This window comes from Theropithecus gelada, chromosome 2 (genome assembly GCF_003255815.1).
Source record: "Theropithecus gelada isolate Dixy chromosome 2, Tgel_1.0, whole genome shotgun sequence".
Classification (NCBI taxonomy): domain Eukaryota; kingdom Metazoa; phylum Chordata; class Mammalia; order Primates; family Cercopithecidae; genus Theropithecus; species Theropithecus gelada.
Genome location: NC_037669.1, coordinates 113,596,831 through 113,622,872, shown reverse-complemented (window position 1 = coordinate 113,622,872; position 26,042 = coordinate 113,596,831). Strand labels below are relative to the sequence as shown.

Genomic DNA, 26,042 nt, shown 5'->3' with positions numbered 1-26,042 from the left:
CTACCCCAACCTCTCAAAATAATAAAGGAAAAAAACCTAAATTAAGATTAGATTAATCGGCCGGGCGCGGTGGCTCAAGCCTGTAATCCTAGCACTTTGGGAGGCCGAGACGGGCGGATCACGAGGTCAGAAGATCGAGACCATCCTGGCTAACCCGGTGAAACCCCGTCTCTACTAAAAAAATACAAAAAACTAGCCGGGCGAGGTGGCGGGCGCCTGTAGTCCCAGCTACTCGGGAGGCTGAGGCAGGAGAATGGCGTAAACCCGGGAGGCGGAGCTTGCAGTGAGCCGAGATCCGGCCACTGCACTCCAGCCTGGGGGACAGAGCAAGACTCTGTCTCAAAAAAAAAAAAAAAAAAAAAGATTAGATTAATCTTAATTAATTAGATGAAGCCGTTAGCTACAACCACCAATATAAGGAAAAGATTAACCTTATACTATAGGAATCCAATAAATAAAATACAGAATGTAGAAAACTTCACAGGACAAATAAAAGGGAAAAAATAGGTAGAAGCATAAGCTATACCCAGTAACCAAATGTAATGTATAAGTTTTGTTGATTCTGTAAAAACATATTAGGAGTAGTTCAGAAAAATCAAAGCTAAGTAGACAGTTGGTAGTGTTAAATTATTGTCAACACCTCACATCCATTAGGATAGGCACTAGCAAACAAACAGCAAATGTCCAGTGTGTAGAACCCTGTTGTACTGTTGGTAGGGATGTAAAATGGTGCTGCTGCTCTGGAAAGAGTACAGAACTTTTTCAAGGGGGCGGGGGGGAACCCTAGAATTACCATATATCCAGCAATCCCTGTTCTGAGATCCCAAAAAGAATTCCAGTTCTAAAAAGAGTTGAAATCAACATGTCAAAGAGATTTGCACATCCATGTTCAAAGCAAGACTATTCATAATAGCCAAAAGGTAGAAGCAACCCAAATGTCTACCAACAAATGAATGGATAGAGAAAATGTGGTATGACTTCCATTCAACACAGTACTTACTGGAAGTCCTAGCCAGAGCAATCAGACAAGAAAAGACATCAAGGGCATCCAAATCGGTAAAGAGGAAGGCAAACTGTTGCTGTTTGCTGATAATATGATTGTATACCTAGAAAACCCTAAAGACTCCTCCAAAAAGCTCCTAGAAGTGATAAAATGAATTCAGCAAAGTTTCAAGATACAAAATTAATATACACATCAACAGTGACCAAGTGGAGAATCAAATCAAGAACTCCCTTTTACAGCTATTGTAATAGCTGCAAAAATAAAATAAAATACTTAGGAATATAGCTAACCAAGGAGATGAAAGACCTCTACAAGGAAAACTAAAAAACACTGCTGAAAGGAATCACAGATGACACAAATAGAAATACATCCCAAGTTCATGGATGGGTAGAATCAGTATTTTGAAAATGACCATACTGCCAAAAGCAATCTACAAATTCAATGCAATTCCCATCAAAATACTGCCAACATTCTTCACAGAAATACAAAAAACAGTCCTAAAATCCTATGGAATCAGAGAAGAGCCCACATAGCCAAAGCAAGACTAAGCCAAAATAACCAATTTGGAGTCATAAACATTACCTGACCTCAAACTATACCATAAGGCCATAGTCACCAAAGCAGCATGGTACTGGTATAAAAATGGGCATATAGGCCAATGGAACAGAACAGGGAACCCAAAAATAAAGCCAAATACTTACAGTCAACTGATCTTCGACCAAGCAAACAAAAACACAAAGTGGGGATAGGACACCCTATTCAATGAATGGTGCTGGGAGAACTGGCAAGCCACACATAGAAGAAGGAAACTGTATCCTCATTTCTCACCTTACACAAAAATCAACTCAAGATGGATCCAAGAGTTAAATCTAACACCTGAACCCATAAAAATTCTAGAAGATAACATTGAAAAAACCCTTCTAGACACTAGCTTGGGCAACAACTTCATGACCAAGAACCCCAAAGCAAATGCAACAAAAACAAAGATAAATTAAGATGGGACTTAATTATTAACTAAAAAGCTTCTGCACGGCAAAAGAAACAATCAGCAGAGAAAACAGACAACTCACAGAGTGAGAGAAAATCTCCACAATCCATGCATCCAACAAAGATTCTGTAGATCCAGAATCTACAAGGAACTCAAAGCAGCAAGAAAAAAACAAATAATCCCATAAAAAAAAAGTGGGCTAAGGACATGAATAGACAATTCTCAAAAGAAGAAATACAAATGACCAATAAACGCATGAAAAAATACTCAGTATCACTAAAAATAAGAGAAATGCAAATCAAAACCACAATGTGATGCCACCTTACTCCTGCAAGAATGGCTGTAATCAAAAAATGAAAAAATAATAGACGTTGGCATGGATGTGGTGAAAAGGGAACACTTACACTGCTGGTAGGAATGTAAACTAGTACAACCACTAAGGACATCAGTGTGGAGATTCCTTAAAGAACTAAAAGTAGAACTACCATTTGATCAAGTAATCCCACTACTGGCTATCTACCCAGAGAAAAAGAAGTCATTATACGAAACAGATACTTGCACACGCATGTTTATAGCAGCACAATTTGCAACTACAAAACTATGGAAACAGCCCATCAATCAACAAGTGGATAAAGAAATTGTGGTATGTGTATATACACCATGGAATACTATTCAGTCATAAGAAGGAATGGAATAATGGCATTCGTAGCAACCTGGATGGAATGAGAGACCATTATTCTAAGTGAAGTAACTCAGGAATGAAAACCATAACATTGCATGTTCTCACTCGTAAGTGGGAGCTAAGCAATGAGGAGGATGCAACGGAATAAGAATATACAATGGACTTTGTGGACTGGGGGAAAGGGTGGGGGATGGAGAGGGATGAAAGACTATACTTTGGGCACAGTATACACTGCTCCAGTGATGAGTGCACCAAAGTCTCAGAAATCACCACTAAAGAACTTATCCATGTAACCAACCACCACCTATTCCCCAAAAACCGATTGAAATAAAAAAAATACAAAAAAAAAAAAAGAAAATGTGATATGTACATACAATGGAATTTCATTTTGCCTTAAAAAAGGCAAGGAAATAATGTCACAGGTTACAATACAGATCATTATGTTAAACAAAAGCAGCCAATCTCAAAAAGACAAATACTATATGGTGCTACCTATATGACGTATCTAGCAAACTCAGAAACAAATAAAAGGGTTGTTGCCAGAGGACGGGCTGGGAGGAGTGGGGTGTTGGGAACTTGCAGGGGGGTGGGAGAGGGTGGGTGCTGTTTAATGGGTATACAGTTTTGGTTTTGCAGTGAGCACAGATCACGCCACTGCACTTCAGCCTGGGCAACAGGGTGAGACTGTCTCAAAAAATAATAAATAAAAAGTCAAAATAATAATATACACCTGCTGGCCAATGGGTCCTACTAATGCAATATGAGATAATTACAAAAAAGTAGTTATGAAACATTTGATACAGGAAAGCAGCTATAAATCATGATTTAAGGTGCAAAAAAAAAATTTTTTTTTGAGATGGTGTCTCAGCCAGCCAGACTGGAGTGCAGTGGCTTACTGCAACCTATGCCTCCCAGGTTCAAGGGATTCTCTTGCCTCAGCCTCCCAAGCAGCTGAGATTAAAGGTGTGCGCCACCACGCCTGGCTAATTTTTGTATTTTTAGTAGAGATGGGGTTTCACCACGTTGGCCAGGCTGGTCTCGAACTTCTGATCTCTCAAGTGATTCACCTGCCTCGGCCTCCCCAAAGTGCTGGTATTACAGGCATGAGCCACTGCACCTGGCCATAAGGTGCGATTAGATTTAAAATTACTTGTGTCTAGGTAAAAGAAGGGTGAAGGCAAAAAAGGATGTTATGAATCCCTCATATTATTTTAACAAGAACAATGATCAACAAGGGAAATAAAAATGTTTGAGGAGATGGATATCCCATTTATCCTAACTTGATCATTTTATATCTATACAAGTATCAAAGCATGCACCGTAAAATAAGTACAACTACTATATATCAACTTTTTTAAATTTTAAAAGAAAAAAAACACTGTTGAGGGTAGGTAGGGAGGTGGTAGAGGTAACTGTATATAATCCCACTAAGCATTCTGGCATTTTCAGAGAAAATAAATATGACATACTACACAGCACAGGTTCAACCCAGAATGTTATCGCATTTCTGAGGGTCATGGGAAAACCACACCATTTTTGAACCAATACCTATAAATTTACTAGCACATCTGGCCAAATATATAGAAATGGCTTCAGTGTCCTTAGCTAGACTGTCAGCAAGTTTGCTGTAATCTTGGTCTACTTCATCTCTCACACACACTAACATACATACATATATACATACACACACATGCATACACACTTAAACTTCTGTGATGATATTAAAATGATTTCAGAGATTTTCAACAAAACTGACAAACATGTTTGGGATGCACTAATTTACAATGCAGTCTATGAGCAGTTATAAAACCAGTCTGTGAATAGCACATAAAAACTTTCACTTAAGGATAGGCACCTGTATCTCAGATACCCAACTGGTCTGATTGCCAAGGGAGACGTGCCACAAATACTAAGGATCCGACAACAAAGAAGAGTAACAGGTTTCAAATGTGAACTTCATTTGAACAAAAACTTCATGTGAACAAAAAGTCAAGAGCAGACACTCCAAATACCAAAGTTGATTTACCATGGATGTATTTCTTTCATGAGAAACTCTAGCGCTCCCTGGGAAACAGCAGATTTAGTGGTTAATGAGTCACCAGAGCAACCCAAAGACCCCAGCAAGTGCTTTATAAATTAACAAAAAAACATGTCATCCTTTGTGCTAGGTAAAGCTTGGCTTGGGGGGTGGGGAATATGTTATTTTCTTCAACATTTCCTATCAACCCCTGAGAGAGAAAAGAAAAAGGAGAGAGAAGGAGAGGAAAGGGAGGAGGGTGAGGAGGATGCAGAGAGAGGAAAAGAACAGGGAAAGGAAGAGGTCAACCTTTTTTTCCCAACAGGTATTCAGAAGAGTTTAGACAGAGAAAATCCTCCTCCTATCAACATACTGAAAACAATCCATCTCCAATAGGAATTATTTCTGGGAATATTTTCACAAATATCTTACCCACTTATTCTGGTTCTCAACTTTTAATAGTTTTTCTTTCAGAATGATACATCATTTCCCACCAAATTCTATAAACCTCAATCAGTTTCTCTGCCTCCCTAATTTAGTAAAAATAAAATTGTTGGTAATGAACTACAGAAAATATTTATAAATGTAAGATGTTATTATTTAATTCTTAAAAAAAGTAAAAATTCATTTCTCTTCTATTTATTGATCCCCAAAATAAACAACAATATTATTTTGGTAAGAAATTATTTTTTAAAAGAGAATCACTCTTCTAGTTAACAATGATAAGCACTTGACATACAGCTAGAATAAACCTTAGAAATTAAGTCCAATTCCATCATCTAAGATTTACAAGAGTACCTGCCAAAAGTCAAAGATTCATAGTATATTCAGGAAATAAAGCAAATGCCAGCTCTCACAGAGTCCAGTAGTCTTTCTGCTATATCAAATGATTGCCATTTATATTCTACAGTGAAAGACTTCTTAAAAATCCTCTCAAATAGATAAGAATGACTCTCCTTAAAATGATTAATTACAATAGTAGAATCCTAGCCATTTAAATGCACATAACTAAAAAATATTAAGATAAATGCAATACACAAAAACAATCTATTTTAGTGAAATGATGGACAAAAATAGAAGAGCAAAATGCCACTGTTGCATTTCTAACAAGAAAGTACTATTCACAAAATATAGTTCATTTGACAAAACACAAGACCATCACGATATAACAATATTTTTCATCCTGATGACTGTAGCTAAGATGTTTTTAAAAGTACAGAACACAGAAATCTTCAGCTGGACACGGTGGCTTGCACCTGTAATCCCAGCACTTTGGGAAGCTCAGGCGGGCGGATCACCTGAGGTCAGACCAGTCTGGCCAACATGGTGAAACCCTGTCTCCTACTAAAACGACAAAAAATTAGCTGGGCGTGGTGGCGCATGTCTGTAATCCCAGCTACTTGGGAGGCTGAGGCAGGATAATCTCTTTAACCCGGGTGGCGGAGGTTACAGTGAGCCGAGATCACGCCATTGCACTCCAGTCTGGGTGACAAGAGTGAAACTCCATCTCAAAACAGGAAGAAAAAGAAAGAAAAGAAAAGAAAAGAGAAATTTTCAAAAGTAGCAATTTTTCCTTTACCAAATATTCAAAAGTTACTTTTAAGTAACTTAAATTACATATATTTAAAAAGAATAAAAATTAAAAACAAAAAAACAAAAAACACTTACTTAGCTTGGGAACACATGTATTTTGTCAAATTGTAAGAAACTTTCAAAATTCGCAAAAGATTCTAAAAACAAGAGAATAATAAACACTCTGACATTGGGAGTTGGAGAGTCTTACCATTGGCAGTGCATTGATGTGGGGATGTGCAACTGAATATCCGGTCACCGCCAATCACAAGTTGCTGTTGTTGATGCTGAGGAAAAGGAAAGTAAAGTATTCAATGTGCCCTAAAACAAATTCAGTTTAAAAGATTTTCCATACCAAATGTTACATGTTTGAAATATTCTTTAAAGTCCCCACCAGTGAATTTCTTTCTCCCTCAAGTAATTGTTATCATAAACAACAGCAGCAACTTTTGAGTGCTTAATACTTGGCAAGTCTTTAGAATGTTCATAAGAGGTTGGCATAGTGAATAAAATGAGACTCAAAGAGATTAACCTGCACACAAGTGGTCTCACCACAATTCAACTCAACTCGCGTAAATATTACTGTATTAAGGTCCAATTAGTATGTTCATAATCTAAAACCATGGGCCACCAAGAATGACATAAACTTGCATTCTATATTCTGTTTAATAATAAAGAAAAATATGTCATTGGTTTAGAAACAATTTCAATCAAAACTTACTAACTTTGATCTCTTTAGACTTTACGTATTTTATAGGGCATATCCAGTTTTCTCAATTGCTAAGTCAGGGCATATTATATTCCATAAACCCTCTGTGTAAATAAAAAAGTTATACTTCATGGCCAGGCGCGGTGGCTCACGCCTGTAATCCCAGCACTTTGGAAGGCCGAGGCAGGCGGATCACCTGAGGTCAGGAATTCGAGACCAGCCTGGCCAACATGGTGAAACCCTGTCTCTACTAAAAATACAAAAATCAGCCGTGCATGGTGGCTGGTGCCTGTAATCCCAGCTACTCGGGAGGCTGAGGCAAGAGAATTGCTTGAACCCAGAAGGCGGAGGTTGCAGTGAGCCAAGACCACACTATTGCACTCCAGCCTGGGGGACAATAGCAAGACTTCGTCTCAAAAAAAAAAAAAAAAGTTATACTTCACATACCATGTCAGAGCAGACGCTTAGTTGGAACACTGACCAGTACAGTTTCCGTCATGGAGTACAATTTCGTAAAGAGTAAAATCAAGCTGACACCACAGAAAGGAGTTTACTATAATATATGGGAGGTTTAGCTCCTACACCAATTAGGTAAAGTTAAGAAGATAACTAAGTAAATGATGATTATGCCACTTACACTATCCCACCAATCCCTGTGGCTTCAAAACAGGGCATAGGCATGAGCCCCCAAGGTTTGTTGCCTAGAGGCACTTGTGAGCTACTTGATAGGTCTTTTCTAGCATGGACTGAGGAAATGTTCTTTAGACATCATGTCTAGATACCACTAGAATCTGTTTACCTCAAGGTCGTTTGTTATGAACATCGATTATTTCAAAATAAAGTTTTTGTCAATTTTTGAGATAAAGTTACATAAGGCTGCTTGTTATCTAAAAATCAACAGAGCACTTTTGTCACAAAAATTTTTGGCATACATGCATTCAATTTATTTATAATTAACATGTACTACTTATATTTTAAAACACATATAAGAGGTCAGACACAGTGACTCATGCCTGTAATCCTAACACTTCAGGAGGCCGAGGCGGGCCGCTTGAACTCAGGAGTTCGAAACCAGCCTGGGCAGCATGGCAAAACCTCATCTCTACCAAATATACAAAAAATCAGGCATGGTGGCGCACAGGTCGTGGTCCCAGCTACTCGGGAGGCTGGCGCACGAGGGTTGCTTGAGCCTGGGAGGCGGAGACTGCAGTGAGCCGAGATGGCCATGCCCCTGCATTTCAGTCTGTGTGATAGAGACTCTGTCTCAAACAAAAAAAAACTCCCAATATAAGTAAAAGGCAGATAAACAATGTACTTACAGTGCTATATTTTTGTTCATAACATTCTACATCCTTAATGTCTTAATGACAGTTTTACATCATTAGCTAGTATCTTAAGGTAAAACTTAATCGTAGAGCAAAGCTCATCAATACCAATAGTGAATATTGCACTTTTTTTTTTTTTTTTTTTTTGAGACAGAGTCTCACTCTGTCACCCAGAGTGAAGTGCCTTGGCACAATATCAGCTCACTGCAAACTCCGCCTCCTGCATTCAAGTGATTCTCCTGGTCTCAGCCACCCGAGTAGCTGGGACTACAGGTACAAGTCACCACACCTGGCTAATTTTGGTATTTTTAGTAGAGACGGGTTTTCACCATGTTGGCCAGACTGGTCTCAAACTCCTGACCTCAAGCGATTCACACGTCTCGGCCTCCCAAAGTGCTGGGATTACAGGGGTGAGCCACTGCGCCCCATGGGATAATCTACATTTCAAATACCTTTCTTGATAATCGCTGATTTTTTCAGACATCTATAAAATGATTAGATAATAGCAAGTGAAGAGTTCATTCTCATAGTTTAAGTATTGGCTCTGCCATTTTCTTTCTTTCTTTTTTTTTTTTTTTTTGAAATGGAGTCTCGCTCTGTCCCCCAGGCTGGAGTGCAATGGCACAATTTCAGCTTACTGTAACCTTCGGCTCCCAGATTCAAGCGATTCTCCTGCCTCAGCCTCCTGAGTAACTAGGACTACAGGCACGCACCACCATGGCCGCCTAATTCTGTATTTTTTAGTAGAGACAGGGTTTCTCCATGTTGGTCAGGCTGGTCTCGACCTTGGGTGATCCGCCCACCTCAGCCTCCCAAAGTGCTGGGATTACAGGCGTGAGCCACCATGCCCAGCCATGATAATGGCTAATTTTTTCATACATCTATTAAATGATTAGATCATAGTAAGTGAAGAGTTCATTCTTGTAGTTTAAGTATTGGCTCTGCCATGTTCTTGTTTCTTACAATTTTGGTTTTAGATGCAATTTTTTTCTCTACCTTTGTCTTCATTCATTCATTTAGCTTTTCCTATTAATACTACAAGTCTTTAAGAAGAAAGACCACAATAGTGATTTAATAGTTGATGACATGGTTAAAAAGTGATTCTAGGATTTGAAGGATGAATAAATACATGAAAAATGGTATACCAATTGCACATGCAATTTAATCTGGAAAATTTCTAGAAACATATGCAGGGCTATATTTTTTCTCTCTTAAGATGTTTTCCTAGTCAACTCATTGACCTATGTCCTAGCCATCATGCAATGCATTTATAAAGCACATCTCGTAATTAAAATAAATACCTAAATTTTAAAAGATATAGTGATATACTTTACAAAGGAATTACAAAACTTAAGGTGCATTTAACATAATCTGACAATGTGTATTCAAACTATTTGTATTAAAGGAATTCAAGTCCAAAACAGGCGTATCCTGTCTTATCTACGTTTCTACTTTTACTCAACATTCTCAAATCTCATCACAGCAGATCACTGTGACTCTCTTATCTGCACTCTTTGGCTGCCATGACATTCCTCATTCCTCACCAGAAATGTCCTTCTGACTATGGTTCTGCTCACAATATCCCTCCTTCAAAGATCAGGCCAAATCAGCTTCCTCCATTAATTATCCACCCCACCATCCAGAGAGAGAAAAATGAGCCCCAGCCTAACATATCTCCCTTTCCACAACTGCATAGTGCCTTATTCTTTCATCATGCCTCTCTGATCAAATTTCTGGAGACCCAAGACTGATGTAATCATCTTGCTGTCTCCCAACAGAACTAAGAATAGTGCCTTGAACATACATGGTTCTTAAGATATACATGTTGATAAAATGTTAAAATATCTAGATATTGAGGAATGAATTTACACATATTTGAAAATAAAATGCAGTAGAGACTGAATTACTGCACAAATAAATCACACTGGGAAGGAAAAACTCAGCAGTGGATTATTTTGAAAATGCTTGAGAGAAGTTGGTTATACCAATAATTTTAATACCACTTCCAGAAGGTGACCAATAAAGGTTGATCTTCTATCATTAACAAAAAACTCAAGAAGTACATGATCAATCACATTATTGGTGTAAAAACTATCACCTCCTTTGTGTACTACATAAACTGAATCTATTTACTCTACTTCTTGTAATAAAATAAATGGCTGCAGGGTTTGTGTTTTGTCTCCAAACAAAAAGCTTTGCTTCCAAAAATGTATTTCAAAGCATTTTATCTAAAGTAAATGATTAATTTTAAATAAGGCTTTTAGCATAGAAAGACACTGTTGACTTAGCAGACATCTTCTAAGATCTGCCACCTACGCATAATTAGGAAGATTTTTTTAAGATGCAAAAATTCTAGAACAGCAAATTATATATTTTGACTGCTCTTCAAAAATACTACACTGCAGTGTCTAGAAGTAAATTTATTTAATTTATAGATAACTTTGAAAAGCTAATGGACATTACGGGCCCTTTTCCTAGACAAAGGTACAAACACAATAAATACTTACTTAAGGTAGCAACATTCTAATCTAGAACCTAGTGGTCAGTAACAAGTTCAAGGAAGTATATCTGGTATCCTTTATAAAAAAAGTTTTAAAAAAATTTTTTAACGTACAGAATTTGGGAAAGTCATCCCATGAATTAAGAGAAAAATATAATCCCAGCACTTTGGAAGGCCTAGGCAGGGAGATCACTTGAGGTCAGAAGGTTTGGGTGGATCACTTGAGGTCAGAAGGTTAAGACCAGCCTGGTGAACATGGAGAAACCTCATCTTTAGGGTAAATACAAAAATTAGCCAAGTGTGGTGGCAGATGCCTGTAATTCCAGCTACTCAGGAGGTTGACGCAGGAGAATCACTTGAACCCAGGAGGCAGAGGTTGCAGTGAGCTGAGATCACACCACTGCATTCCAGCCTGGGTGATACAGCGAGACTCTGTCTCCCAAAAAAACAAAACAAAACACACACACACACACACACACACAAAAAAAGGAGAAAGAAAGAAGAGAGAGAGAGAAATATATGAGAATCCTACCAGAACTAACTCTGCTTAGAAAGATTTTTATTAAATTAACTCCCAGGAAAAATCACAGAAAAAGTTCAAATTAAATTGCTTAGCACATGATTGAAGGCACAATTAAGAAAAAACAAAAACAGTACTACCTCCTAATGAAAAGATTAATACATATTTGTAAATCAGAGTTTCAACTGAATCTTCTTAATCCGTTTTACAAAAAGGAATGTTAGTATGTTATCTCCAACAACATACTACACATACATCAAAGCCTTTAAGCATTATATCCTCCACTGTCCTCACCCCATCCTCATTTCCCATGGAATTTACACATACAGATAATATTCCAGACAGCCAGAAGGTAAGGCAGGTGAAAAGCAGAAGGAGCTATAACAGCAGGGATATCTTAAGTGACTCTGAGATCAGACTCACTGTCAGATCATGCACAGCTTTGCAATTACTGCCTATGTTTTCATTTCCAATTGTTACTTAAGCAATTTGGGGAAAACTGATTCAAAAGTTATCTGACTCCATTTTTAAAAATAAGCTATTCTCAAGATCACATACTCACATAAAGAGAAAACGAATTAAACATACACTGGTGTCTAATCACCTAATTGTTACCTTAGTTGAGTTAGTTTCACCAGTAACATCACATGTAATTGAATTTTATGTTAAGATGGTAAGATTATACAAAAATAAACTATTGTGCAAGAATAAAACAAAAAAACTATCAAGTATTTCTAAATTTGTCTATCACTGGGTAAGCTATGCAATTAAAAATAGCAAAAACTCTCTTACAATGACCCACAGAGTTCTTAAAATTAAAGGTTGTTTTGAACAGTTTCTAATGCTAATATGTCAAGTTTATTATTTTGGCACTAACACCTACACATCGAAAGCTTCCGGTTCACAAACCTTCAGTGATAGGGATGCTGAACATGAGAAAAGGCTTACACTCCAAATTTATGGATACTTGAAAACTAATATAAAAATGTATGGATCATTTTAAGTTACTTTTTTTAAGTGAGTACAGCATTAATGTGTAAATATAACTGTTTTCTCCAAAATAAGTTATTAAATTAATGGTGTAATTTACAGTGCCTTTGAAATACCACAGATATGACACTGTTTTCTTGTTTACACGAAGTTTGACAGCTGCTAAACCCTTTGTTAAAAAAGTAGTTTGGAAGAAAGAAACAAGTGTGGGGGGCGGGGTGGGGGACCAGCAGAAATAGCAATGAGGATCTAAGAAATAACACATGGGGGTAAAAAAAAAAATGAAGCTTTGTTGCCTAAGACCACACAGGTGGGTACACTGGCACTTAAGTTAGAAGAGAAAAATGACATTCCTACATCTTACTAGATTTCTCACTCTTCCTAAGGTTTGAATATCTGATTCAAGGTATTACAAATTTGAATAGCTAATTAGGCTACAACACAAAAATCATTCAGTTGAACAACACATTTCCAGTAAAAATAACAGCAGCTCTGCCAAGAAGACTAAGTCTTTGATTAACTCTGTCCTACAGAAATGCCCCAGATTAGAACCTAACTATGACGTGGTGAGCCCCTCACTCAGATGTAATTGGTCTAGGGTAGGACCTACATCACTTGCATTTAAAATCCTCCCCACCAACCCTGGGGGGTTTCAACGGGGGTTGAGAACCACTGGGCGTATGGGTGTCAGTGTGTAGGTGTGTGTGCGCATGTGTACGATTCCAATGGGGACTGAGAACCACTGGGTGGGGGGGGGGGGGGGGACAGGGGAGGGGACAGGATGGAAAATTTTACTAGTCAGGTTCTAATTATTAATCTAAGGCAGGAGAGTCACTTCTTTCAAATACTAGATTGCAAAGTGAGAAGTGTTCAGAACTAGAGGGAGAAATATGTTAATACTATGTGAGACTAAGTTCTTTATTAATCTAATTTTAAGATTAATGATGACAAACAAAAGATAAACTCAATCTGTCTCCCAAAAATGAACAGAAAAGTAAGGACAATGATAATGAAGACACCATAAACAGAAAGAGGGCTAAAAAGACTACAAAACATAATAACAAAAAAAGAAGAAGAAAATGCATAAAAATACATAAAGCCCAAATGAGCCTCAGCTACATGTGACAAAATTTTAAGTAGTAGGCAGAAGTTATAGAAAGGTATTTTTTTCCTATTCAATATAAGAGAAAACAAAACCATCGCACAAATCAGTGACAATGTTCAAACAAAACCTGGATATGTGATTCATCAAGGAAGTTCTAGTGGGCACATAGGCAAATGAGCTGAAGTTTGTTCTACGTGCGCCTCATTCTAACTTAGCACTCAAGTGTAATTATCAGCACCAGCACTAGCTTCTGCGGTACCTTTGTGCAAATTAGACTCTAGCAGAATAAATTACAAAAAGGAAGCCATATGGTATCGGAGGTTAAGAGCCTGGAATTGTGGAGCCACACAGGGGTTGGGACTCTCTGGCTCTGACTCTTAGTAACTAGATGACCTAAGTAACTAGATAACCTCTCTCAGTGCCTTGGCTTTTTCATCTGTAAAATAAGTGAGGAGACTGGAATAAAAAGTGCTAATCAGTGCCCAGCATAGGAAAAAGACGTAATACATATTAAATAATATAAATAAATTGTTATGAAGGAAGCTCCTTCCTCTGTGAAGACAGTCTATTAACAGGGAAACAGCGTGGCCTGGACTGCAGTGCCCACTTCTCCCTTGGCTGTCTACCTCTGTGCAGGACACAAACTGCCCATTCAGATTCTGCTGTCCTGTAAGGCTACTGAGTCCAGTTACATTATGTCTTTTTGTGAGTTAACACAACAGCATTACTACTGAAAAAAAAAAAAAAAAAAATTATCATTTATAAAACTTCTAAATTACAACAGATTTGGAGTATGCCCAAACATAGTAGTCATCCTGAGTAGCATAACCTCGCAGTGACAATGAACACCTTCTCAATGAAGCAGTTCTTCAAACACACTTCACAACTAAACATCTTCAATATTTACTTTGTAACAGAACGCAAAAGGCCTCTTTTAAAAAAAAAAAAAAAAGTCAGCAGATAATTACTAAACTAAAAAGGTCATTCTGAAGTACACTGGACACAAAGAAAAAACATATACTTACATTAAACTAGATGTTAGGTTCAGGATTCTGAAATGTTACATTTCTATGTATCCACTACTGATGAACTCAAAGAGTCTTATGTGTCCTCACTAAAAACATTTCCTTACAGATTCATGTGAAAAAAGGCTTTAAACTTAGTTTCTCTGATTTCGTATTTTGAAAGTTGGCATAATCTAGACAATATCAGCAAATGCTTTTCCTTCGGTAAATTAAAACGAATTGTTCATTTAACTACCACATTCCAATCAAAACAGCTGCCAAAAATACATTCCTTTATGAAATCAAGGTTGTATGGGTTTTTTTTTTAGTGGAATATTCTTAATTCTGGAGAATGCCAAGTTCTCATCCGGTGTTGGTTTGCCAAAATGCTTTCAATTCAACTTGCTCACCAAGCTTAAAATGATACATTTGAACCAGCAAACACAAGCTGTGTTATCTTCGTGACCCATTCAGGAGCCACTTCTGGTTCACACACACACAGATACACCACCACCCGGGGATCATGAAAGAAAGGAAACTACCTTTCTTAACATTATATATATATATATATACACAATATATTTATTTCAATACAGAAAACTGCTCCCCTCTCTGCCCACCACCCAAGTTATGATAATAAAACACCAACTGAGATTATCTGATTACAACTACTCCATCTTCTCAGCCATTAGCACGCAACGGTCTAAGGCAAACTATGGCCAGTAAGTAGATATTTTTTTATTTTGCAGGCCATTTGGTCTCTGTCACTAGTACTCAACTCTGCTATAACGGAGCAAAGTAGCCATAGACAATACATTAAAAAATGAATGGGCATTACTCTTTCTAATAAAAATTTATTCAAAAAAAAAAAGATAACACACCAGATATGGTTCACAGCTCATAGTTTGTTGACTCTAAAGCAATACCCAGAACCATCCAAATTTCTACAGATTCAGGATAAAGCAAAGAAGCTTTTAGGTTAAATGAGGTAAACACTTTTTTTTTAATCAAATAAGTCAACGGACCAAGCAAAAACACTATTTAAACACTGCCCACTAAAAATATATAACCATTCTATGAAAAGGAAATTTTCTAGGGAATTCAAACATAATATCTTATGTGGCACTATATATAATAATGAAGTTCAACAAGAAAATATTAAGCATTAAACTTCAACATTCCTCTGCCATCTTCAGAAACTTAAAAGACAGTGGGGTAAGAATGGAAAGAATAAGGCTTTCTGTTCTGTTTAAAAACTCAGCTCTTTCACATCATACCCATACAACCGTAAGCAAGCAGTGTCTTCATCTATATAGTGTATTAGACAGCTTGATAACAAGTATGAACACAGTGTTTGGCTTATTGTAAAGAAAATAAACTAGGATTTATAATCCTATTGAATGCCTAAAGGCATTTTTGCATAGAAATAATACTAATAAATATCAGTTAATTATAACTGCATGTACAGTTTAAAAGGGGGCAAAAAGGTTAAAAATAGTATAGTATTAAAAGACAACAAAAAGAATCAACTCCCTAAGCAAACAAATTGTTTGAATTATGGATTTCCATGAGTTTAAAGAATACCAACAGTAACTATTTTTTTTTTTTAATGCAAACAACAAAGAAACAGACAATAAAGACACTGGGATAGCAGACAGCGGTCCTGGCAATGCATCCTCTTTGCCAGAGCAAATGGAAGGAAAGAAGAAAGAGAAAACACTGGCCATAAGTTGGGGCAATACTACCTAATGTTCACCAAGTAGTGATGAGAAGAAATGTTATGCCCATCTTAAAAATTAACAGAAAATGAGCTTGTAATTTAGCTTTTTGATGGGATAAGGATATCTGGATACCAAAAATCCCTTCTATAATAGGGACGAAAATGTTATCATCAAACATGTTTTCTTTTCACATTTTCTAACAATCCTAAATCGTAATATAATTCACAGATAAATGTGGGGAAAAACACAAGTAAATTGTATATTCGTAATTAATATTTAAAAACAAGTTAATAAATCTATAAACAAAATTACATTTAAAATTGTCAATTTCATACCTTTTCCCAATTTTTTAATCGAACATAAATTGAGTATCAAAGCAACCAAAGATTCAATCAGCAACAAAGAATCTGCACACTAAATGAACTCTCACCATTAGAAATGCATTAGTTACCCAAGAAAATACAAACTATGAAGAAAGCTTGACTCTCCTTTAAGAGAATGGGAAGAAATGTAATTTAAAGCCTATGTTCATCTCCAAGATTAAACAGAAGGTTGTTCTGTTTTTGTATTTTGGAATGATTGTAAGATTTGTCCTGCAGCAGACAACAGAACTATGGGAAGAAAGAAGAGGCGAGGAAAGAAATGAAGAAGGAAGAAAAAACAAATTGTAATTAATCTTTCTACTAGAGATTGTTAACATTAAAAGTTAGCCCTTAACATCAAGTTACTATTAATTCACCAACACTAGGAACAAAACTTACTAAAATACATCAGTAAATAAAACAAAGACCCCTGCCCTCTCACAGTTTAAATTCCAGCAGATTTTTGATTAACAGGTGTAAGGTTACAATCATAAATGCTATGAAAAAAGAAAAAGTCCAAGCAAGGTAAAGGGATTCGGAAGCTGGGGGGAAGAGAAAGGGAAAGAGGAACCCCTGGGTTGCAATATTAAAGTAGGATGGTCAAAGCCAGAGTTGGTTTGTATTTCAATTGAGAGACAGCAAGATACTCAGGAAGCTATCCTGTATGCTCGATGTTCTGTGTACAGGCAATGATGTATGAAGATGCGCCTTATATCTTGGTGTTGTCAGCTTACTACTAGAAGCCACACCTAGAACACTTTCTTATTCACAAAATACATCATTGTTTTAATTACTCTAATTGTTTCTCTGCAGTATCTATTTGTGCCTGATGCCTCCTATATATTGTGAAGCTACAATTCCTAGGAGACCTATCAGGCATTATAAATGACAGGTTGTATATGGAGGCCATCATAAAAGCTATCAAATGCTGAAGAGAAAATATGCCAAATCAAAGAAATTCTTAACTGTTGCCCAGAGTCTACTGAGTCAAAATATTTTCATACACACATTCTTACAAAATTAACAGCAAAGAACTTCCAAGTTTTTCTAAGACACATGATACAGAAAAACAGAAAAATGTCACCAAAATAGAAAATCTAATGACTTAAGCCCTTCTACAGTTTAGGCAACAGACTCAATTTGTAAATATCCAGCAAATACTTAAATGTATCTAGGGCTATATACCCACCATTAGGAATTTAAAATGCCTGACTAGGTAAAAATAACAAAACACAAACCAGAACTTCTTAAAATGCTTAAGAACCCCTGGTCTTGGTTTTGTTTATGGTTTTTTTCCCCTACTGTGTTCACTATTCTTCAGCAGAAGACAAAGAGGAGGCAAAGGAGAAATGCTTGTGAAAATGCATAAAGCTAGAACCATAAAGACACTGAGCTGTATTTTTTCAATACCTTCTATTGCAAAAGTACAGGAATAAATGACAGTATGTCTATGACTTGTGCCTACTATTGTACCTACAGCACAATTCTAGATATGAGTAAGAATTAAATGAGATGAGAGGAAGGAGTGGTCAGAACTTAATGAGAACAGGGAGGGATATTTTGGGAAGCAGAAAAGTATGAGGGCAAAATCTTACCTCCTCTTCATGAGAGAAAAGAAGCCAGAAATTGTCTAAGGAATACTTCTTCCAGATAGGGTCCAGAAGAGGAAAGTATTTTTCACACAAAGAGGATGAAAATGTGTTGTGTATGATTTTCACCCCCTTGATCTCACGTCAAGCAAATCAATCCGTTGAAAAGAACTGCTCTAACAACTCAGACTCAACCAGACAAATTCACAAAACCTAAGTAGGCCACACCTGGCATGTGTTCATCGAGAAAGCTACAGGACAGGAAAGGCTAGCAGGGTAGTATCACGCCAGTCACACAACAGGAGGAGGACATGCAATCCAGGAGCTATTGTCTTTGCACCTCTCCCTACTATCACCACCATCATCATATCATTACCCAGGTAGGTAGGCAAAGAAGAATCCACAGACACTGCAAAAGTTACCCTAGGTTAGACAAACCTAAGTTCCACTGAGAAGCCACTACGATTTTTTTTTTTTTTTTTTTTTTTTAAGACAGAGCCTTGCTCTGTTGCTCAGACTGGAGTGCAGTGGCGCTATCTCCACTCACTGCAACCTCTGCCTCCTGCGATTCACCTGCCTCAGCCTCCCGAGTAGCTGGAACTACGGATACATGCCACCATGCCAGGCTAATTTTGGTATTTTTAGTAGAGACAAAATAGATGGGAGGATTGGTTGAGGCCGGGTTTCACCATGTTGGCCAGGCTGGTCTTGAACTCCTGACCTCAAGTTATTTGCCCGTCTAGGCCACCCTATGTGCTGGGATCATAGGCACGAGCCACTGCGCCAGGCCCACTATCATCTTATAAGCATCTCCTGGACGTATCTTCCAGGGCACTCAATCCACCAAGGATATGCACAGTTTTAAGAATGCACCACACCTTCCCGAACCAGATGCAGTTAATGTGTCAGGAATCTCTTTGCCATACCCTATATGGTGGCTGTTAATGTTGCCAACATTCCACTTTTGATTTCAGATGAGTCAGAGCGAAACATTAAACCAACGTCATTTACTCACAGAAAGAGAAAGGGTTTGGGGAACCTTTTACTCACAGTGCACCTGGGTCCTCATCCCAACTCTGCCTCTAGGGTACCAATGGTCTTAGGCCTACAACTTAAGCCTCCTAAGACTCAATGCCAACAAGCAATGACTGGGTTTACTGGATTGAATGCTAAGATCCTTTGAAGCCTTTTAAAAAATAAGAACTAGGCCCTGAAACGAAAGCAGAAAGTATATCCTGCCTTCTGAGAAATAAGACAACACAGATACAAAATCAAATTAAAGTATCGTAGTATCTTTCTTTTTTTTAAGAGGGAGTCTCACTCTGTTGCCCAGGCTGAAGTACACTGGTACGATCTCAGCTCACTAAAACCTCCGTCTCCCGGGTTCAGGCGATTCTCCCACCTCAGCTTCTTGAGTAGCTGGGATTACAGGCGTATGCCACTATGATCAGCTAATTTTTGTATTTTTAGAAGAGACGGGGTTTTGCCATATTGGCCAGGCTGGTCTAGAACCCCTCTCCTCAGGTGATCCACCCACCTCAGCCTCCCAAAGTGCTGGGATTACAGGCATAAGCCACGGTACCTGGCCTAAAGTATCTTTTAAATAGCATGGAAAACTTGTTTTGATCATAGGACAGTTAAAGAAAAGCTGTCTCATTCATTCAATCCCCTTTGTTTTATGCATAGAGATTGAGACCAAAAGTAGTTAAATGTTCTTATCAGAGGTGACAAAATGAGTATTAATATTAAACTCTACATTGCTGGCACATTCAGTATCATTTAAATCTGACGATTTTGTACAGTACATATTATTGTCCCTGTTTTAAAAACAAGTAACCAGGCGCCCAGCCAAATTTCTACTTTTCAAGAAAAAGAAAAGTATGAGCATACTTTTTGTGAAAGTCCTCAAAGACCTGCCGGGCGCGGTGGCTCACACCTGTAATCCCAACACTCTGGGAGGCTGAGGCGGGCAGATCACGAGGTCAGGAGTTCAAAACCAGCCTGGCCAACATGGTGAAACCCCGTCTCTACTAAAAATACAAAAATTAGTCAGGCATGGTACCATGTGCCTGGAGTCCCAGTACTTGGGAGGCTGAGACAGGAGAATCGCTTGAACCTGGGAGGCAGAGGCGGAGGATGCTGTGAGCTGAGATCGTGCCACTGCAGCCTGGATGATGAAGCAAAACTCTGTCTCAAAACACACACACTTATACACACACACAAACACTAATGGAATACCATAGAGAGAGCCCAAAAGTAAATCCAGGCCGGGCGCGGTGGCTCAAGCCTGTAATCCCAGCACTTTGGGAGGCCGAGACGGGCGGATCACGAGGTCAGGAGATCGAGACCATCCTGGCTAACATGGTGAAACCCCATCTCTACTAAAAAAATAAAAAAACTAGCCGGGCGAGGTGGCGGGCGCCTGTAGTCCCAGCTACTAGGGAGGCTGAGGCAGGAGAATGGCGTGAACCCGGGAGGCAGAGCTTGCAGTGAGCTGAGATCCGGCCACTGCACTCCAGCCTGGGCGACAGAGCGAGACTCCGTCTCAAAAAAAAAAAAGTAAATCCACACTTTTACAGCCAACTGATTTTTGACAAAGGTGCCAATAATACGCAGTGGAAAAAGAACAGTATCTTCAATAAATGGTTTTGGGGAAACTGAATATTCACATGTAGAAGAATGAAAGTAGACCCTTATCTTCTACCATATACAAAAATTAAACAACAAAAAAAGAAAGATTAAAGACTTAAGTGTAAAAACTAGGAAATTACAAAAAGAAAACCCAGGAGAACGCTTCCTGACAGCAGTCTGGGCAAGGATTTTTTTTTTTTGGATAGGACCTCAAAAAGCACAAGCAACGAAAGCAAAAACAGACAAGTGGTATTACACAAAACCAAAAGCTTCTGCACAGCAAAGAAATAAACAAAGAAAAACAATAACCTACAGGAGAAAATATTTGCAAATTATGTATCTGGTAAATAATATCCAAAAGAACTTAGACAACTCAATACAAAAAATCAAATAACCTAATATTTAAAATGGGCAAAATGGCCAGGCACAGTGGCTCATGCCTGTAATCTTAACATTTTAGAAGGTGAAGGCTGGAGAATCATTTGAGCCCAGGAGTTTGAGACTAACCTGGGCAACATATAGAGACCCCATCTCTATAATTTAAAAATTAAATAAAAATAAATAAATGGCAAAAGACCTGAATAGACATTTCTCAAAAGACATGTGAATATCAACAGGTATATGAAAGAATGTTCGACATCACTAATCATCAGGAAAATCAAAACTACAATGAAATATTATCTTACCGGGCCGGGCGCGGTGGCTCAAGCCTGTAATCCCAGCACTTTGGGAGGCCGAGACGGGCGGATCATGAGGTCAGGAGATCGAGACCATCCTGGCTAACACGGTGAAACCCCGTCTCTACTAAAAAATACAAAAAATTAGCCGGGCGAGGTGGCAGGCTCCTGTAGTCCCAGCTACTCGGGAGGCTGAGGCAGGAGAATGGCGTAAACCCGGGAGGCAGAGCTTGCAGTGAGCTGAGATCCGGCCACTGCACTCCAGCCTGGGCGACAGAGCGAGACTCCGTCTCAAAAAAAAAAAAAAAAGAAAAAAAGAAATATTATCTTACCCCAGTCAGTATAAGCATTACCAAAAGGACAAAAGACAAGAAGTGCTGGTGAGAATATGGAGAAAAATGAATCCTTACGCACTGTTGGTGGGAATTTAACCAGTACAGCCATTACAGAAAATAATATGAAGGTTTCTAAAAAAATTAAAAACAGAAATAACCACCATATGATACAGTAATCCCACTACTGGGTAAATACCCAAAGAAAGTGAAATCACTACTATTTTGAAGAGATGTCTGCACTTCCGTGTTCATCACAGCACTATTCCCAATAGCTAAGATATGAAATAAGTGTCCAGCAACAGATGAATGGGGCCTGGCAGAGTGGCTCATGTCAGCATCCCAGCACTTTGAGAGGCCGAAGCAGGCGGATGGCTTGAGTCCAGGAGTTTGAGACCAGCCTGGGCAACATGGTGAAACCCCATCTCTACAGAAATCAGTCAGGCATGGTGGCACGTGCCTGCAGTCCCAGCTACTCGGGAGGCTATGGTGGAAGGATCTCTTGAGGCTGGTAGGCAGAGGCTGCAGTGACCCGAGACCATGGCACTGTACTCCAGCCTGGGTGACAGAGTAAGACCCCGTCTCAAAAAAAGATGAATAAAGAAAATGGAGTACATATACACAAATGGAATACTATTCAGCCATTAAAAAGAATAAAATCCTGCCATATATGACAACATGGATGACATCAGGTTAAGTGAACAAGCCAGGCACAGAAAGACAACTATCACATGATCTTACCCAGTGCAATATAAAAAAGTTGATCATATAAAAGTAGAGAGTAGAAAAAGTAGTAGAGGTGGGGGTAGTAAGGGGGGAAAAGCTGGAGAATTATTGGTCAAAGAATACACAATTACTGTTAGGAAGAATAAACTTCAAGAGATCAATCATACAGCAAGATGACTAGAGTTAAAAATGACATAATTCTTGAAAAATGTAGAGTAGATGTTATATGCTCTTACCACAAAAATGGTAACTATGAGGTAATACATTTGTTAATTCACTAGATTTCACCATACACACACACACACACACAACATCCTGGGCAACAAAGCAAGACCCATATCACACATATATATATGTGTGTGTGTGTGTGTGTGTGTGTGTGTGTGTGTGTGTGTCGTGCTTTGTTGCCTAGGATGGAGTACAGCAGCATAATCATAGCTCACTGCAGCCTTGAACTCCACCTCCCCAACCCCAAGTTCAAAAGATCCTCTTGCCTCAGCCCCCAAGTAGCTGAAACTGTAAGTGTGTGACAGCAAGCCCAGCTAACTTTCAACTTTTTGTAGAGACGGGTCCCTCACAATGTTGTCCAGGCTAGTCTTGAACTCCTGGGCTCAAGAGATCCTCCTGCCTTGGCCTCCTAAAGTGCTGGGATTATGGTGTGAGCCACCACACCCATTATGAATTTCAAAAGATTGTGGTGTACATGATAAAAACACAGTGTTCTCTGTCCCTTTTTTAAAACTGAAAAGGTTAAAAAAAGAAAGAAAAAAAAGTTTGGCCAGGCACGGTAGCTCACACCTGTAATCCCAGTGGTTTGGGAGGCTGAGATGGAAAGATCGCTTAAGCCCAGGAGTTCAAGACAAGTCTGGGGAACACAGCAAGACCCTATCTCTATAAAAAAAAAACTGTTTTTAATTAGCTGGGCAGGGTAGCATGCACTTGTAGTCCCAGCTACCCGGGAGGCTGAGGCAGGAGGACCCCTTGAGCCCAGGAGTTTGAGGTTGCAGTGAGCCATGATGAAACCTCTACACTCCAGCTTGGGCAACAGAGTAAGACCTTGTCACTTTGAAAATAAATAATAATAATTATGATTTTTAATTAAAGTATCACTGTATGGAGGAGTGAGGTGGTCTACATCCATACTGTCTTATTGCTACAGTGCCACGGGCAGGATGGAGTCCATACAGTAAGGATCTTGGGCCCCCACCAGAGTACGATGTAAGGCCATCAACCAATGAATTAAGTACACTTTTTAACCATCTACCTGACCCAGCTTCCAAATACTTTTGACCTATAGTGTTTCTCATACAACTAACTACTTCTTGCAATACTATATGGATTCAACTGTTAAAAAAACTGATACATATAAAAATCAGGAACTTCATCTGATCATTCAGGTCAAATTTACCTAATTTATATAATCAGTATTTATAAGAGAGACTGAAATTTTAAAATACATTATCTTCCTCCTTTTGGAAGTTTACCAAAAAGTCTTGAAAGGCACAAAAGCACTAGTCATTACCGTAGTCATATTGTGCTGCTTACTGCTATTCGTTACCCAACCAAAAGCCTGAGAGTCACACCTCTTTCCTCTGCCTCCTTGGTCCGCCACAACCACACTTTGGTCAACTCTTCCCAAATCTCTCTATGTTGCCTACTGACCCTTCTTCAATCACACTATCCGCACTCCTTATTCCTCTCTTCCCCTGCAACTTTGAGGTCTAAAGCCCGAATTGTTTTTAATGCATCCCAAAATTTATAATTGAACGTCATTTGACATATAAAAATAAAGCTTTTGTTTTTTTAGTTGTGAAGCAAGAGGTAATAAAGGTTTTCTTTGTTGAGGTACTGTTTAGTTAACTATTCATTTAAATAACAACTCTTCAGATGCCTTCAGCCTCCTTGCTAACAGAATTCTAATTTTCTTCAAAGCAGCAACATGTCCAGATAAATACTTGCTTTCCTAACCTTTCTTGCAGCCAGAGGCAGCCACACTGAACAGTTCCGGCTGGTAAGACCTCAGGAGAAGTCCGCTAGGGAGGGGATGAGGAGGCTGGGGGAGGCTTTTGCTTTCCTGAAAATAAAGAACAGATGCAGCACTTCTTCCTGCTTAAATATGATGCCCCCTGCAGTAGTAGCCATTTTTCAACCGAGGCATACCTGATGGAATTCATCACACTAAGGACAATGGAATTTTGAAAAACAGTAACTTCCTGTCTCACAATTTGTTTAAAATAATATTTTAGTTATGTGAAACCAATTGGACATCATCATTCTTCCCCCAACCCATGGCATACAACGCATTTCAAATTTTCTATGTATAAATTTAATTCATCTCCCACCCCAAACTTGTTCCTCTTCTCGTGTTTCCTATCTTAGTGTACAGCTCCATTTTCACCCAACTTGTCAGCCAAACTAGAGATACGGCTCCTTCTCCTCCCTCATTTCCTCTAACTAAGCACTAAGCACCATGACCTTCCATTTCTAGGGTGCAACTTGACATGTGTATGTTTTCAGTTTCCCAAACTTCTCATACATTAGCAGACTTTGGATATGCTGTATCCTCTGGCTAAATTTTAGATCACTCACATCCTACCTAAGCTTTACTAACAACTGTGGATATTCATTTTATATGCCTGTCTCCCTTCACTAGAAGGTATGTATCTTGAAAGATGCCTTATCCAGCTGTGTAACTTGAATGCCCAGAACAATGACTGGAGAACACAAGGGATAGTGACTAAAATGAAGACCTTGAAGACCTTACTCTACAGGTAATCAATGACAATAAATAGATAAAATAGATGCATAGATGGTTTTCCACTCCTCCATAAAATAAATTTCAAGAAAAATTAAGATAAATGTTAGCCTAATGCAAACCATTTGTAAAGTTCAGAATACTGGAAGTATAATTTTTGTTCCAATGGTAAAGAATGAGAACTATGAACAATTATTTAACAACCACACTTCACTGTGAAATACCGTATTACCTAAACACATTTTCATAATGACCACATCTTAGTAAAACACTTGAAGCTCATTTTAATACAATGGTACTAACAAATGCAAAATTTTAAAAATACAACCTTTGCTTTTAAAACACATTCTAAATTTTGCTCTTTTCAGGTGCAAGGTTTTATTTTGATCCTGTTGATTATTCCAGGTCAAATAGAGTAACTGGGAAGGCAAAGGAGAACTACATAAAAGAAAAAGAGGCATCAATAGCCTGAAGTTGACTGAGAAAGGCTTACGGTTATTTTTCCTTCACTGATCTATAAATAACTAAGTAGAATGCTAGAAAACTGAACAGACTACTTCAGAAAATTAGAATAAGCAGGGATACTCTTCATTATGAGTCTGACCCCAAGATGCTGGAAAGACAAATGTGCTCTACTGGCATCCCAACACTGGTGGGAATAAAATCTGAAATAATACAGATGTCCCTTAAATGTCACTATAATGAAGCTGTCTATGTATTTTCAAATATAGGTTTAATCCACCCAGTCTGAAAGTCCAGAATGCTTTATTTTGTGTGCTTATGAACATTACACAGTTTGTTTTATAAAAACAACGTGACCTTGTTTCTAAACAC

At 38.3% G+C, this 26,042-nt stretch overlaps 1 protein-coding gene across 6 annotated transcripts in view; it reads right to left on the bottom strand.

Moving 5' to 3' along the window:
• TBL1XR1 (transducin beta like 1 X-linked receptor 1) overlaps window positions 1–26,042 on the bottom strand; it is a 187,980-nt gene that overhangs the window by 76,542 nt on the left and 85,396 nt on the right. For 5 of the 6 annotated variants that reach the window (XM_025375092.1, XM_025375091.1, XM_025375088.1 and 2 more), the window contains exon 2: window positions 6,474–6,549. The gene's annotated coding sequence lies outside the window, so the exon portion shown is untranslated. Of the gene's footprint in view, window positions 1–6,473; window positions 6,562–26,042 lie in introns of those variants that run through there. The other variant, XM_025375089.1, reaches the window with a different exon arrangement.